Here is a 15,000-nt window from a genome sequence, read left to right on the forward strand (position 1 = left end):
ATTACTCTTGTTGTTTTGTCAAGTTCTAATAAAAACAAAGATTAAACTGCAGAATTACTCATCACTTTATTGTAGAGTACCTATACTTTACAAGAAAGGTGACAGTGATTAGCAGGTCGAAACTTCGAAGTCGCTATCAGCTATGTTCTTGTAAAAGTATAATATACATGTATACGGATATCTTCTATCTATCTATCTATCTATCTATCTATATTAGTATCTATATATCTATCTATCTATATTTATATATATATATATAATATATATATATATCTATATATATATATATATATATATATATAGATATATCTAATTATATCTGTCTCTCTATCTATACATATATAAATGCACACACACACACACACACATATACGTTATTTTTGCTGCAGAAAATTACAACTGTTACATGAGTGCCGAGAAATTCGTATAAGTCACTAATCAACAATACGAACTTTTGTCGCCTGTGGCACTTTTGTAACACTTGTCCATTAAAAGAAATTTTTAAAATTAGTATATATTCATGTATTATTCTATTTCTTCTGCTACTTCTACTAATTCCCTCTATCACTTCACTCAAACATAGAAGCACTCACGTATATATATATACATACATACATACATACACACACACACACACACACACACACACACACACACACAATAATATATATATTATATATATATATATATATATACATGTGCATACGCGCACGCATAGGTAGTTTATTTGGAATGAATTTCCGTCGAGAGGCTTTCGTTTCACGCTAAAACGATCTTCAGGTGAGAACGGGAAAATTTATTTGAAATTCCACCAGTGAGGAAAGCATTTAATTTACACATGTCATACATTATAGAGAATAAATTGAATAATCTCATCTTTATTCTTCGACAGTACAAAATGTGTGAGCATTTAATAATTACTTACACATGGCGCGCGCGCGCGTGTGTGTATAAATTAGAAACTTCTCAAGCTACCATCCGTTGAGAGTGCAAATGTGATATAAAAGAATTCTACGAAGTAAATATATTCCCGCTTTCACTCGGTGTTGAATAAGTTTTCTGTTGTTCTTGACACATACATTTGAATGTATGCATCTATGCCTGTATGTATGTAGATATTCATATATATATATATAGATATTATATATATATATATCATATTGCATATATATGTATATATATTTTGTATATATGTGTAATGTGTATGTATATATATATGCATATATGTATATATATATATATAATATATATATATATATATGTAGGTATGCATGGATATATAATATGCACATATCTACACACACATGCATACACTTACAAATACACACAAACACACATATGACTGTTCAAGATTAAGTTGTCTTCTAATGATTCTATAGAAAGGCGAGGGAACGAGGCGTCGTAAATTTAAAGATTAAAGAATATCAAGTGAAATGGAATAAAATTGGTTGAAGACGCCGAGATTTACTTCAATGGTTTAGGGAAATGTAAAGTGGTGACATGTCTGGGGTGGAGCCTGAAATAAAAAAGTCCTTGAGCTTGTTGGGTGGGGGAAGAATAAACAGTTCAAATGCGGAACATCTCGAAAGATTCTTCTGGAAGAACATAAAGAATATAAAGACGGTCAGGGAATGTCGTGTGTACATGAGATTATACATACATGCACGCCTTTCAATATATTTAGTGTATAAACATACATAGATATATATACATTTATATGCTATATATGTATATATCTATATATACATATATGTTCTTTTACTCTTTTATTCTTTTACTTGTTTCAGTCATTTGGCTGCGGCCATGCTCGAGCACCGCCTTTTAAAATTGAAGTCGCCTGTGTGTCTGTGTATACACACACACGCACACACATGAAGATATATATATATATATATATATATATACATATGCATACATATATATGTGTATATGTATATACACAAATTCATATATATATATAATGTGTGTGTGTGTGTGTGTATACATAGATACATACTTACACACATGCATATATACATACATACATACATTTATATGTATATGCTCACACACAAACACACATATATACAGAGATACACTGCATACATAAATACATAGTGCATAAATATACAAATAGATAGACAAATAAATATATATATATACATACAAACACACACACACATACATATATGCACTTATACATCCTTACACACATTCTAACATAGAGTCACACTCCTATTATTAGGATTACATGCATAACGAGATGGAATCAGACATAGCAATCTATATTCGAATCGGTAAAGGCGATCAGTGTTGAAAAAAGCTCATTGCCCCAAGTTCTCATTGTTCATGAATATGTATGGAGGGCCAAGTTAGTTATCTTCTTTCAATTTTGGGCGATAAAATTTTTATAAAGTTGAGAAAAATTTACATGTATATACACTACTTGTATAAATTGGAGAACATATAAGTGTGTGTGCGTGTGTGTGTGTGTATGTGTGTGTGTGTATGTGTGTAGTTTCTCTTTCAATCTATCTATCTATCTATTTATATATATAAATATATATATATATATATATATAGATATATATATGCATACATACTGTATGTATGTATATATATGTATATGTATATATAAGCATATATATACATATGCATACGCATATACATACATACATGTATATATACGTATGCATAAGTATGTATATATATGTGTCGGTATATACGTATATATGTGTATACATATATATACATATATATGCATATATATATATATATATGTGTATATATATATATATGTATATAGCATACTTATACATATACGTGTATATATACTTATATATATATGTATATATATGTGTGTATATATATGTATATATATATATGTATACCTATATGCTTATATATATATGTATATATTCATGCATATATATATATATATATGTGTGTGTGTGTGTGTATGCATATACCTATATATTTAGGCAAATAAATATGTGTTTACTACAACTCTTTCAGTGAGTATGCTATGAGAGTGTTCATATATTATATTATACATACTTAGCCGCATATACGAACACCCACCTACAAGCATATGTGTGCCTGTGTGTATGCGCGCACGCGCGCGCGTGTATGTGTGTATGTGTACGCACAGACGTTTGAATATAGAGAAATATTTAGGATATAAATATTTTATATCTTATATTTGCATATATTTCTCTTCATTCTTTCGTAGGCGCATGTACTCACGCATTCGCTCACACCTACATACACGTACGCACAAACACCAATATATCTCTAGTATATATATATATATATATATATATATATATATATATAGATATATATATAAAGTATTTGCGTGTGTGGTGTGTGTTATATATGTGTGTGACGTTGTGTGTATGTGTGTGCGTGCATGAACGTATGCGTTATGTGTATCAGCTTTGTCATCTTATTTCCTTTTCATTTTATGTTAAAAATCAATTTTTTAACCCATAAACACAAAATCAATAACGACGCCTGCATATATTAAATATTGAGAAGATATATGAAATAAAACGTTAATTTGTATTGAGGAATAAATATGTATAAGAAATGAGCTTATGTGTATGTGTGTGTGTGTATACGTGTATATATGCTCGTGATATATATATATATATATATATATATTTATATATATATAAATGCTCATATATTATAATATATATATATTTGTTATATATCTATATATATATATATGTGTGTGTGTATATATGCTCATGATATATATATAAGCATATAAATATATACATACGTGTGTGTGTGTGAGCGAGCATTTTAATACATATAGTTACTTGCGTGTGTCCATGTATTTATAAACGTGACTGTATATATGCATAGATTACATAATATCTATACATATGTATTTATATATATAGTATGATATATATATATATATATATATTATATATATATATATATTATATATATATATATTATATGCATATGTATATATACACGCTTATATGTAAATATTTTGTGTGTATATGTATATGTATTGTTAATGTGTGTGTAGCAATTCAAAAAGAAACTCTAAATTGAAAACAGAAGCAGATAATAATAATAATAATAATAATAATAATGAGAATAATAAAAAATATGTATTTTCTACAAAGTACAAAATATCAACTTCCTCTCTATGGAAAATATTACTTGCACGAGCTTAAGACACTTACAGTGTTAACATGTAAAGAAGCACACTTGTATACACATTCATAAGCATGCGCACGTGCCCACACACAAATGGACACGTTCTCACACATACATAAACGTTGGCGGCGCAGGCTCGCGAGCACATGCAGCGGCACAAGTATATTTACAAACCTATGTACACTCTCATACGCATATGTAAAAGTAAATATATGTGCGTGTGTGTGTGTATTTATGCATTATATGCATGCTTTTATATTTGTATATGCATGTATGTGTGTATGTACGGACATACATATATATATATATATATACATACATACATGCCTGCCTGCATGCATACATACATATATACATACATACATACACACATGCATGCATACATACATACATACATACATACATACATACATACATACATACATACATACACACATGTATACACACATACATACATACATACATACATACATACATACATACATACATACATACATACATACATACATACATACATACATACATACAATAAAATGTAAGCGAAACATGGTGGAATGTGCCAGTGAAGACCTCAATAAAATTTAAGCACAACAGACCTGATACAATGAAATTGGATAGAGAAGAGAAACTGTGTACAGTTGTGGAAATTAGGTGCCAAGCAGAGATAAAAATAAAGATGTAAATGAATGGAAAAGAGAACACCTACGATGAACTATTGAGAAATCTGCAGTTACTCTATCCAGATTCCAAGTTCAGGTTTATACCTGTGATGATTGGGGCTCTGGGATATGTAACAAACTGCTTAAATACCAATTTGAGAGATTAGGCTCCTCAAAACCAGAAAAGAGAAAGCTAATTCGAAGACTGCAATCCGTTACTGGAACTGTAAAAATCTGTAAAACTTTCCAGAAGTCTATCATCAAAATATATCTGAGCAAGTCTAGATATGCAACTATATGCATGACAATACATACAAATCTGCACATATACATTCATGTATGCATACGTACGTAAATACATACAAAAATACCCTGTTGTTGGTGTTGAAATTCCAATAAAGGGTCTTTGGATCTAGGTTAGAAACCGGTTCATTCTCTATTTTCAAGAAATACTTCAACAAAACTGAACAATGATATATGTATATATATATATATAATATATATATTATATATATAACTACAACAACATACACACATATATATAATATAACTTATATATATATATATATTATATATATATATATTTATATATATATATATATATATAAATATATATATATACATATATGTGATAATATATTGTGGTGTGTGTGTGTGTAGTGTATATATATAATTAAATTACGGCGGGGAAAAGGATGTATCAGTCAACGGACATATATACATGTATTTGCTAACAAACGCGCGCACACACACACACACGCATACACTCACACACATGCACACACACGCACGCACACACACGCGCGCACTCACACACACACAGAACGGAACACCTACATACCCAGAAACATACACATACATACTAATGATGGTTTCAAATTTTGACACATGGCCAGCAATAGTGAGGGTTGGGGGATAAGTTGATTACATCGGCGGAATTTGAGCTCAGAACGTAAAAACGGACGATATGTCGGTAAATTCTTATCCGGAGTGCTAACGATCTGCCAGATCGTCACCTCACGTACGTATTAATAATCCTTTCGTCTCTAGGCTCAAGTCCGGAAATGTGTGGGGAGGTGACTGGTCGATTAAATTGGTCCCAGTGCTCGACTAGTCCTTTTTTCATCGACCCCGAACGGATGAAAGGCAAAGTCGACCTCGGCAGAATTTGAACTCAGAACGTAGCGACGGGCGAAATACTGCTAAGCATTTCGTCCGGCGTGTTAACGATTCTGGCAGCTCGACGCTTTCATAAGTATCAATAATATTTTCTACTTTAGGCATAAAGCCTGAAACTTTTAGATCGACCCCTGTTACGCAACAAGTACTGAATTAATCGACCCCGAACGGATGAAAAGCAAAATAGACTTCGGCGGAATTTGAACTCTGAACGTAAAGGCAAGCATTTCGCCCGGTGTGCTAACGTTTCTTATTTCTTTATTGCCCACAGGGAGCTACACATAGAGGGGATAAAGAAGTACAGACAAACGGATTAAGTCGATTATATCGATCCCAATGCGTTACTGGTACTTATTTAATCGATCCCGAAAGGATGAAAGGCAAAGGTGACCTCGGCGGAATTGGAACTCAGAACGTAAAGACAGACGAAATACCTATTTCTTTATTACCCACAAGGGGTTAAACACAGAGAGAACAAACAAGGACAGACAAACGGATTAAGTCGATTATATCGACCCCAATGCGTTACAGGTACTTATTTAATCGACCCCGAAAGGATGAAAGGCAAAGTCGACCTCGGCGGAATTTGAACTCAGAACGTAACGGCAGACGAAATACGGCTACGCATTTCGCCCGGTGTGCTAACGTTTCTGCCAGCTCGCCGCTTTCATATGTATTAATAATGATAACTCAAAAAGCCAGAACGATCAATTATGTCCGCCTCACTGCTTGACTGGAGCTATAGCTTATTGAGCCCGAAGGGGTGAAAGCTAAAGCTAATTTGAAATTAGAAGGATGGGATCTGAACTGAGAACGTGAATACAAGATACTCTTGATCGTACCAATCCACCAAATATCTATATTTTTAGCCACATACACATTCACACACATATAAGCATTGAAAATATACATTTATTGAGCATAACGAAAATATTTTACGTAGGGAAGACTTTAAACTGAGGTTTCAGGAAATCTGAAAATTAAACCATGCTTAGAGAGCGATAAGATACTGAAATGTTTCAATACCAAATGTGATACGACATTAAAACGATTAAAAGGAATCAAGACTCGCCTAAAGTTTAAATTTTAGCATCTATCGTTTCATTATTTGAATTCCATCAATGGAGTTTGAAGAAAGAACTCAAATAATTATAGAGGGAACGATAGGGAACATATCTAGAGATAAACTTTTACGAGTATACTTATGTATTATACACAGGCATGTATTATATATATATATATATAATATATATATACTATATATTATTATATATATATATATAATAATATTATTATATATATATAGTATAATATATATATATATATATATATATATATATATATATACATATGGATACTAAGTTTATATTACATAGATAACTATATTTAAAGGCGCGGATTTACCACACACACAAACGAGTGTATGTGTGTGTGTGTGCGCGTTGTTAACAAATACATGTATATAAGTCCGTTGACAGATAATCCTTCCCTTCCCTTCCGAATGCCAAATAGCTTAATTATACACACACACAACACACATACACACACACACACACCACACACAAAACACACACACACATACATACCACATATATATATATATATATATGTATATATATAATATTCTTTCTAGCATATGGCGCACGCATATTTCTTGTGAGTTTTTTACAGTAATATTATTTTAGGTGGATCTCAAAATATTGCACGCATGACTTGAAACATGTAGTGAAAAATCTCCCATTACACACACACACACACACACACACAAACATGTAGACTTAGACACACAGAAACACTCACACACATTTATACGTAATCTATAATCATATATGCATAGGCAGCTAGTATTTCTAGTTATTTTTTTTATAATGGTTTCACGTTAGTATCTTGTCTTTTGTACATAACTGCAGTGATTTCTGACATCGTTGTCGAGCAACAGAAAATGGTGGTATATCACATGATGTTTGACGTCACCATTACTCCATAATTTCCTCCCGAAATGAGATGTTAGAAACGCTGCCATAATTCTTTCGGATTGTCAACATGATTTCAAGCAATCTGTTCAGTACTTCTTTATGATATGATATTTCTCCGTCATACTAAAACGTCACTAACTGAACCAATTATTTTATGAAGTGACCCATTCCAAACACAACTGAATTTCAATATTCGCTCTCTTATCCTTCCTTCGACGAATAAGCATCGGCTCAGTTTCTTTGAAATGTTCATATGGTGGTGTTTTCTATTCATAAATGAATTTTCTGTTTAGCGCTTTTAAGAGAAAGCGTTGCAATTTTTTTCAAGTGTTGTGGCCTTGTACACAATGCAGTCGCTTAACAATGGTTATATTTGCGAAAACCGTCACCCAGCTACTTACTCTGTAAATATATATCGGCATAATGTCAGTAAACTAAATAAATACGTTGTGATTGGTTAAAGTCTTGTATTCGATGCCTTAGCATGACTGCAGTCCAAAGGCCTAACATAATAAGAGCAAAAGAATAAAATAACGTACGCATGTACGCACGCACATCCTCCCACACGCTCACATATACATATACTTGTGTGTGTGTGTTTGTGCGTATAAAGGGAGAAACGGGGAGAGTGAGAGGAATTTTTCTGGCTTTTTACGACATGGAAAATCATGAGCTCCAAAGAAGGGACCTGGGTGTTATTAGAGTCTTAAATAATTTTGATTTAAATTAAATCTAGAAATGTAGAATCTATTCTGTTTCGGTTCCAGACAGAACTGTCAAAATACTAATTGAAGGCTTGAAATTGTTCATACAAATATAAAGATATTATATTGAGGAACGATTACAGAAGGAGAGGAAGAAAGAAATGAAAGTGAATGGAAGAACGGCGAGGAATTAGGAGGAGTTGCATATTTATAGAAAACAATTTATGCTGTTATTGGGTGGAGACCTACACAATAAACACGGTAAGTAATGCAGAGTTAGACAAAAAATAAATCAATAGATTTTATTATATGCGAAGGAGGTAATGTGACATCAACTGATTCTTAAATGAAATTAAGTGTGAATGAAAAAATTAGTAATGGTTAAAAATAAACGGTTGTTGAAAATGGGAGGGGGGGAGCGAATGGAGGCTGAAAATGAGTAAAATTTATTACTAATAAAGTTGGAAATGCGAAACTGTCAGAAAGAAAAGAATTTAGAAGAAATGGAAATTTGTTGATATGATGTGGTCAATATATAAGCATGCGACTATAAAAATGTATAAAGTACGATATGCAAGTCAATGGATTAATATATATTGAACAGTTAATATTGGGACGCATATATATATAAATATATATATATATATACGGAGTAATATATAATACGTTAAAGAATTTGGTTTCATCATATTCAATAAAGTGAGCTTATACGGTAATTTATTAGCATTTAATGCGTGGAGAATATATGAATGAGATCATGCAGTAAAATTAATAAACGTGAGATTTTTGGATATTTCTCATTTTTCCTCCGGAAAGCAAATGTTAAATTCTAGTGTTTCACATTTTAAAATGAGTAAAGACCGAGGAAATTGACTGAAAGTCTAATTTTAAAGTGACTGGATGATAAAGGTATCTATCTATCTATCTATCTATCTATCTATCTATCTATCTATCTATCTATCTATCTATCTATCTATCTATCTATTTATCTATCTATCTATCTATCTATCTATCTATCTATCTATCTATCTATCTATCTATCTATCTAGGGAGAGTTTACGAAAATAACAAAAGACGAAGGCAGGTGGAGTACAAACAAACAAATGTATTAGTATAACGCTCAGAAATAGAAAAAGTCTTTTACGTTTCGAGCCTACGCTCTTCTACAGAAAGGGACACAGAAAAAACAAGGAGAGAAACAAGGAGAGAAAAAAATGTGTGTAGTGGCTAGCGATCTATCGTGGCGACTGACTCGGACAGAAGGGTCACACATGAGAGGGGAAAGTAGGGGAGATAACAAAGTAAAGATGACCCCAACACAAAGGTGCGTGTATGTATAAGAGAGTATGAATGTGCGTGTGAAGGAGGGCTGGTGGTCTGGACATGTACGTGCATGTATGTATAGGTGTGAAAATGTGGGGATGGGTGTGTGGGTGGTGTGTTGTGATGTGATGTGTAATGTTGTATGGTGTATGTGGTGTGGTGTGAGGTGTGGGAGGTGGGGGAGACGGTATGGCGAGAATGGGGGAAGCACGGGTGGTGGTAAGTGTGGGTTCGGCGGAGAGTTGGGGTTTGTGGGTAGGCAGAGGTGTAGGTAGAGGGGTAGGGCGGGTGGGGGGAGGGGGGGGGGGGGGTGTGTGGGATAGGATGGGGGGATGGGAAGGATAAGGAAGGTGAAGTAGGAATGTGTAGGAATGGGTGTGCTTATGGGGGGAGGGGAAGGTGGGTATGTGAGGAGAGAGAGGAGGAGAGAAGAGGGAAAGAGAGGGTGAAAGAGTAAGAGAGATAGGAAGAGAGGGTGAAAGAGTAAGAGAGAAGAGAGAGAGAGAATAAGAGAGAAGAGAGAAAGAGAGAAGAGAGAAAGAGAGTAAGAGAGAAGAGAGAAAGAGAGAAGAGAGAAAGAGAGTAAGAGAGAAGAGGGAAAGAGGGGAGAGAAAGAGGGGAGAGAAAGAGAGTAGGAGAGAAGAGAGAAAGAGAAAAGAGAGAAAGAGAGTAAGAGAGAAGGGGGAAAGGGAGTAGGGGTGAAGAGAAGTAGGAGTAAAGAGAAGTAGGATTCGGAGCAAGAGAGGAGAGTTGGATGTGAGGAAGTAGGAGGGAGGTTAGATGAAGAGAGGAGAGAAGTAGAGTGAGGGAGCAGAGAGAAAGAGAGACCTTCCTTCCTATCTATCTATCTATTTATCTATCTATACACGCGCACGCGCGCACCACACACACATACTTCTATATATAAGGATAAAAGTTTATTAAAAAAATTTGTCTGTAGCCAGCATATGAAAATACCTTTTAAGATAAAAATTATAAATACAATTATAAAAATAATTACAATAAGGGCAAAAGAAAATAATTTTCTTTGCCTGTATGCTGGAAAATAGACGCTAAATCGTCTAAATACATGAAGTGTTTTCACTATATTATTTTCGACATGTGGTGTGATATAGAGAAAACATTTTATGTGGTTAGACGATTTAGCGTCTATTTTGCAGCATACTGGCAAAGAAAATTATTTTCTCTTGCCCTTATTTATAATTATATATATATACATATATATATATATATATATACATAGATATATATATAATATACATATATATATATATATATATATATATATATATATATATATATATATATATATATATATATAATATTATATATATATATATGATTAACCTCGCTAAGTTAAATATTTAAATCACCTGAAGAATGACTGTAACTCGAAATTTAAGAATTCGACAGCCATGAAACGATCGTAGTGTTATACTAATTATCTTTTTTTAATAATTTTGATATATATTTAAAATAATATAAATTAATTAATCTTATGTATTGGCTTAAGTTTTTCATTGTATGATTTGCCTTATAGTGGTTTTATCTCTAATTTAATATAATATATAATATATATATAGTGATACTTCGCATCACGAGTTTAATTCGTTCCGTAATCGAGCTCGTTTTACGATTTACTCGTTTTACAAATCAATTTCCTCCATTGTAATTAACTAAAATATAATTAATCCGTTCCAGCCCCACAAAACCACCCAAAAATAATTGGGGGTGGTGGTTTAAAACAAAAAAGGTGTAGTTACAAGTAAAATGACAATTAAAAAAAGAGAATGTAAAAGAAATCTGTAAACCGGTTTTATTAACTGAATTAGCCTTAAAGATGGGGCAATTTGTGCGCGTGGAAGAAGATGGGGCGGGGTGGAGGAGGATTGCTGTTTGGAAAGAGAGTCTCCTTCCATTAAGAATTCAGGAAGAACACTTTGTGGCGTTTTCTCTCTCACTTCGCTTAATTTAGGCTTTTTGGACACACTTTTCCCCCTCTTTACACTTGTAGGTCGTTTCATTAGAAACATACCAAGAGAAGTTTTCCTTTTCCTGCCTTTCAAAATGTTACAAAAATGCGTCAGAGCAGAGTCATTAAAGAAAGTAACTGCACGACCCGCAGCTACTTTTTCAGGATTATATTGGTCTACAAATTCAGAAACACACTGCCACTTTGCCAACACTGCCTTTATGTCAGTCGTAGAGATAGAAGTCTCCGCTACACTGTTCTCCTCTGGGGAACCTCTCTCTCTTCCACCGCATCCAAATACTGCTGCTCCTGATACTGCAGGAGTTCACCTGTCCTCAACTCCTCTGAGTGTTCCTTGACGAGATCGTTAATGTCCCCATCGTTAACTTCGAGTCCCATGGACTTGCAAAGAGACACTATCTTCTCGACCCCAAGTGTCTCACATTCAAACCCCTTGAAGTCTCTTTCGGATACTCAGTCAGGCCACAGTTTTCTCCATGCAGAACTCAGCGTTCTCCTCGTTACACCCTGCAAGGCCATTTCGATGATTTACAGGCAGTTTACAATGTTGTAGTGCTTCTTCCAAAACTCACTGAGGGTAAAATTTGTATTTTCGGTGACTTCAAAGCATCGACGAAACAGGTGTATGGTGTACAATTTCTTAAAATTAGAAATCCTCTGTTGGTCCGGACTGCAAATTAGGGGTGCTATTGCGTGAAAGGTACATAAATTTTATAAATTTAAATTCGTCCAAGATATCATCTTCGAGGTTAAGAGGGTGGGCAGGAACTTTGTTGAGGATGAGAAGGGCCTTGAGAGGAAGATCGTTCTCCAGAAGGTACTTTTTCATTGCTGGCCCGAAGACAAGGCCAACCCACTTGGTGAAGAATTGCCTGGTGACCCTCCACAAGACCTGCAGTTTCTCCTTCTGGATTTTGTTCGAGTTGAACGCTCGTGGGTTTTCGGAAAGGTAGACAAGGAGCAGCTTAATCTTCAAGTCCCCACTCGCATAGGCACAAAGGGCAAAAGTTAGCCTATCTTTCATAGGTTTGTGGCCTGGCATTTTCTTCTCCGCTGCAGTTATGTAGGTTCTTCTGGGCATTTTTTCCCGAAAAAGGCCTGTTTCGTCACAGTTGAATACCTGTTGTGCGATGAGCCTGCGATGAGCTGCGATGAGCTGATGGAATTCACGCACGTAATCTTCAGCTACCTCCTTGTCAGAACTCGCTGCTTCTCCATACCTGAGGACGATATGAACACCAGTCCTCTTCTTGAAATTATCAAACCAGCCGCGACTGGCCTTAAATGCGTCGATGTTTCAGGGTTCTGCTTCAGGAGATCCCCATACAGTGCTCGTGCTTTCTCGCAGATGATAGTCTTCTAATCGTATCCCCTGTGAATTGTTTCTCGTTGATTCACAGAAGCAATTTTTCCATCCTTTCGTGGACAGATGTGTATTGCTTAGAGAGCCTGGAGACACCCTTTGCTGTTATAATAGCCTCGATCTCATCCTTTTTCTTCAGGATGGTACAGATCGTCGACGTGCTTCTGTCCTATTGACGTGCTATGTCCACTCCACGCACTTCTCTCTCTTTATCAATAATTTCCTTCTTCACAACCTGGATATAAAAACCAGAAAGATAGTGACTACCACTGGCAACTGTCACATCAACAGCGGCACCGATAGGATTTATGTGAGACGAAGTGAACCATCATAAGGTCAGTCCCAACAGCCTTTGAATTTCGCTCAGACAACACCTACTGAACAGTAAAGAAAGAAATTAGTATATTCCATGCAAAACCAAAGCTGAGAACATCTTCAGTATTGAAGAAGAAATACTGTACAGGTATTCTGAGAGTATAACTCTCTCATGTGACCCAAAGGAAGCTGGACTGGCCTACCTAAACAGAAGCTTGGAGGAGAAGCGGGAATCATACCAGCAAAAAACAATGCATAGGTACATATCCCGTAAGCTAGAGGACAACAACAGCATTGACAGGAAGAGTAACCTCTCCTCGATCTGTAATAGATACATTACATTACACCTAGAAAGATTTACATTCGCTGTTCAGGAACAGGAGATAGCTACTAAATACCTGATAAACAAGGGGGACAAAGATACCACCAAACTTCCACGTTGCGATAAAAATTGTTGGATATAACTGTGTGGAAGAGATCACCCACATCGTCAGCAGCTGCCCCAAAATGTCTACAAGATAGTACCTGCCTCTGAGGTACAATGTTGTCTGCAGGAAGGAATGTGCTGCGGTATACATGAAAGGAATGTCAGAGCCAGCAGATATTTACACCTTTAGAAAGAAAAAACACCTCAATAAAAGCATCAATTTGGTACACACAGACTTGGTATTGTTCTGTAGGACAGGGAACAAAGATCATGCAGGGTTGAAGAGGTCAGATCGAGTGTCCATATGGAAGTATCGTTCGTAAAGCTGCTGGTGATGAAGAAAGTGGTTCGGATGATTATGGTGTTATTGGTGATAGTGTTCGGAATGCGGACTATGAATCTCCTACTTAATCGCCTAATTTGTTGAAATGCAAATGAATTAGGTACAGACAAGACTCTGTGGTGGAAACACGATTCGATCTGCGAACCTCTCAGTTGAATGTCTTGTATTAAATTGAATATTCCGTTTACTAGGACCCTGTTCTCATCGCTTGTTTCCTCTCATCATATCATTTGTACATACTTTATGTTATTGAGTCTCTCAGGAGATCAGAAAAGGAAACTAGGTTGTCTTGCGATTTCGAACTCAAAATATAGAGATGTAAAACTCCTAATACTTTTGCTGCACATTTAACCTACGCTTTCTCAGAGACTTCTTTATGCATTCAAACCCATGACTGGGTAAAAGTACCCCATATATATATATATATATATATATAATATATATAATATATTTGTTATACCCCAAGGGGCTAAAACAAGAGGGGAACAAACAAGGGCAGGGACAAAGGGATTAACGACTACATCGACCCCAGTGCGTAATGGTACTAATTTATC

The sequence above is a fragment of the Octopus sinensis genome, linkage group LG8 (genome assembly GCF_006345805.1).
Source record: "Octopus sinensis linkage group LG8, ASM634580v1, whole genome shotgun sequence".
NCBI classification, from domain to species: domain Eukaryota; kingdom Metazoa; phylum Mollusca; class Cephalopoda; order Octopoda; family Octopodidae; genus Octopus; species Octopus sinensis.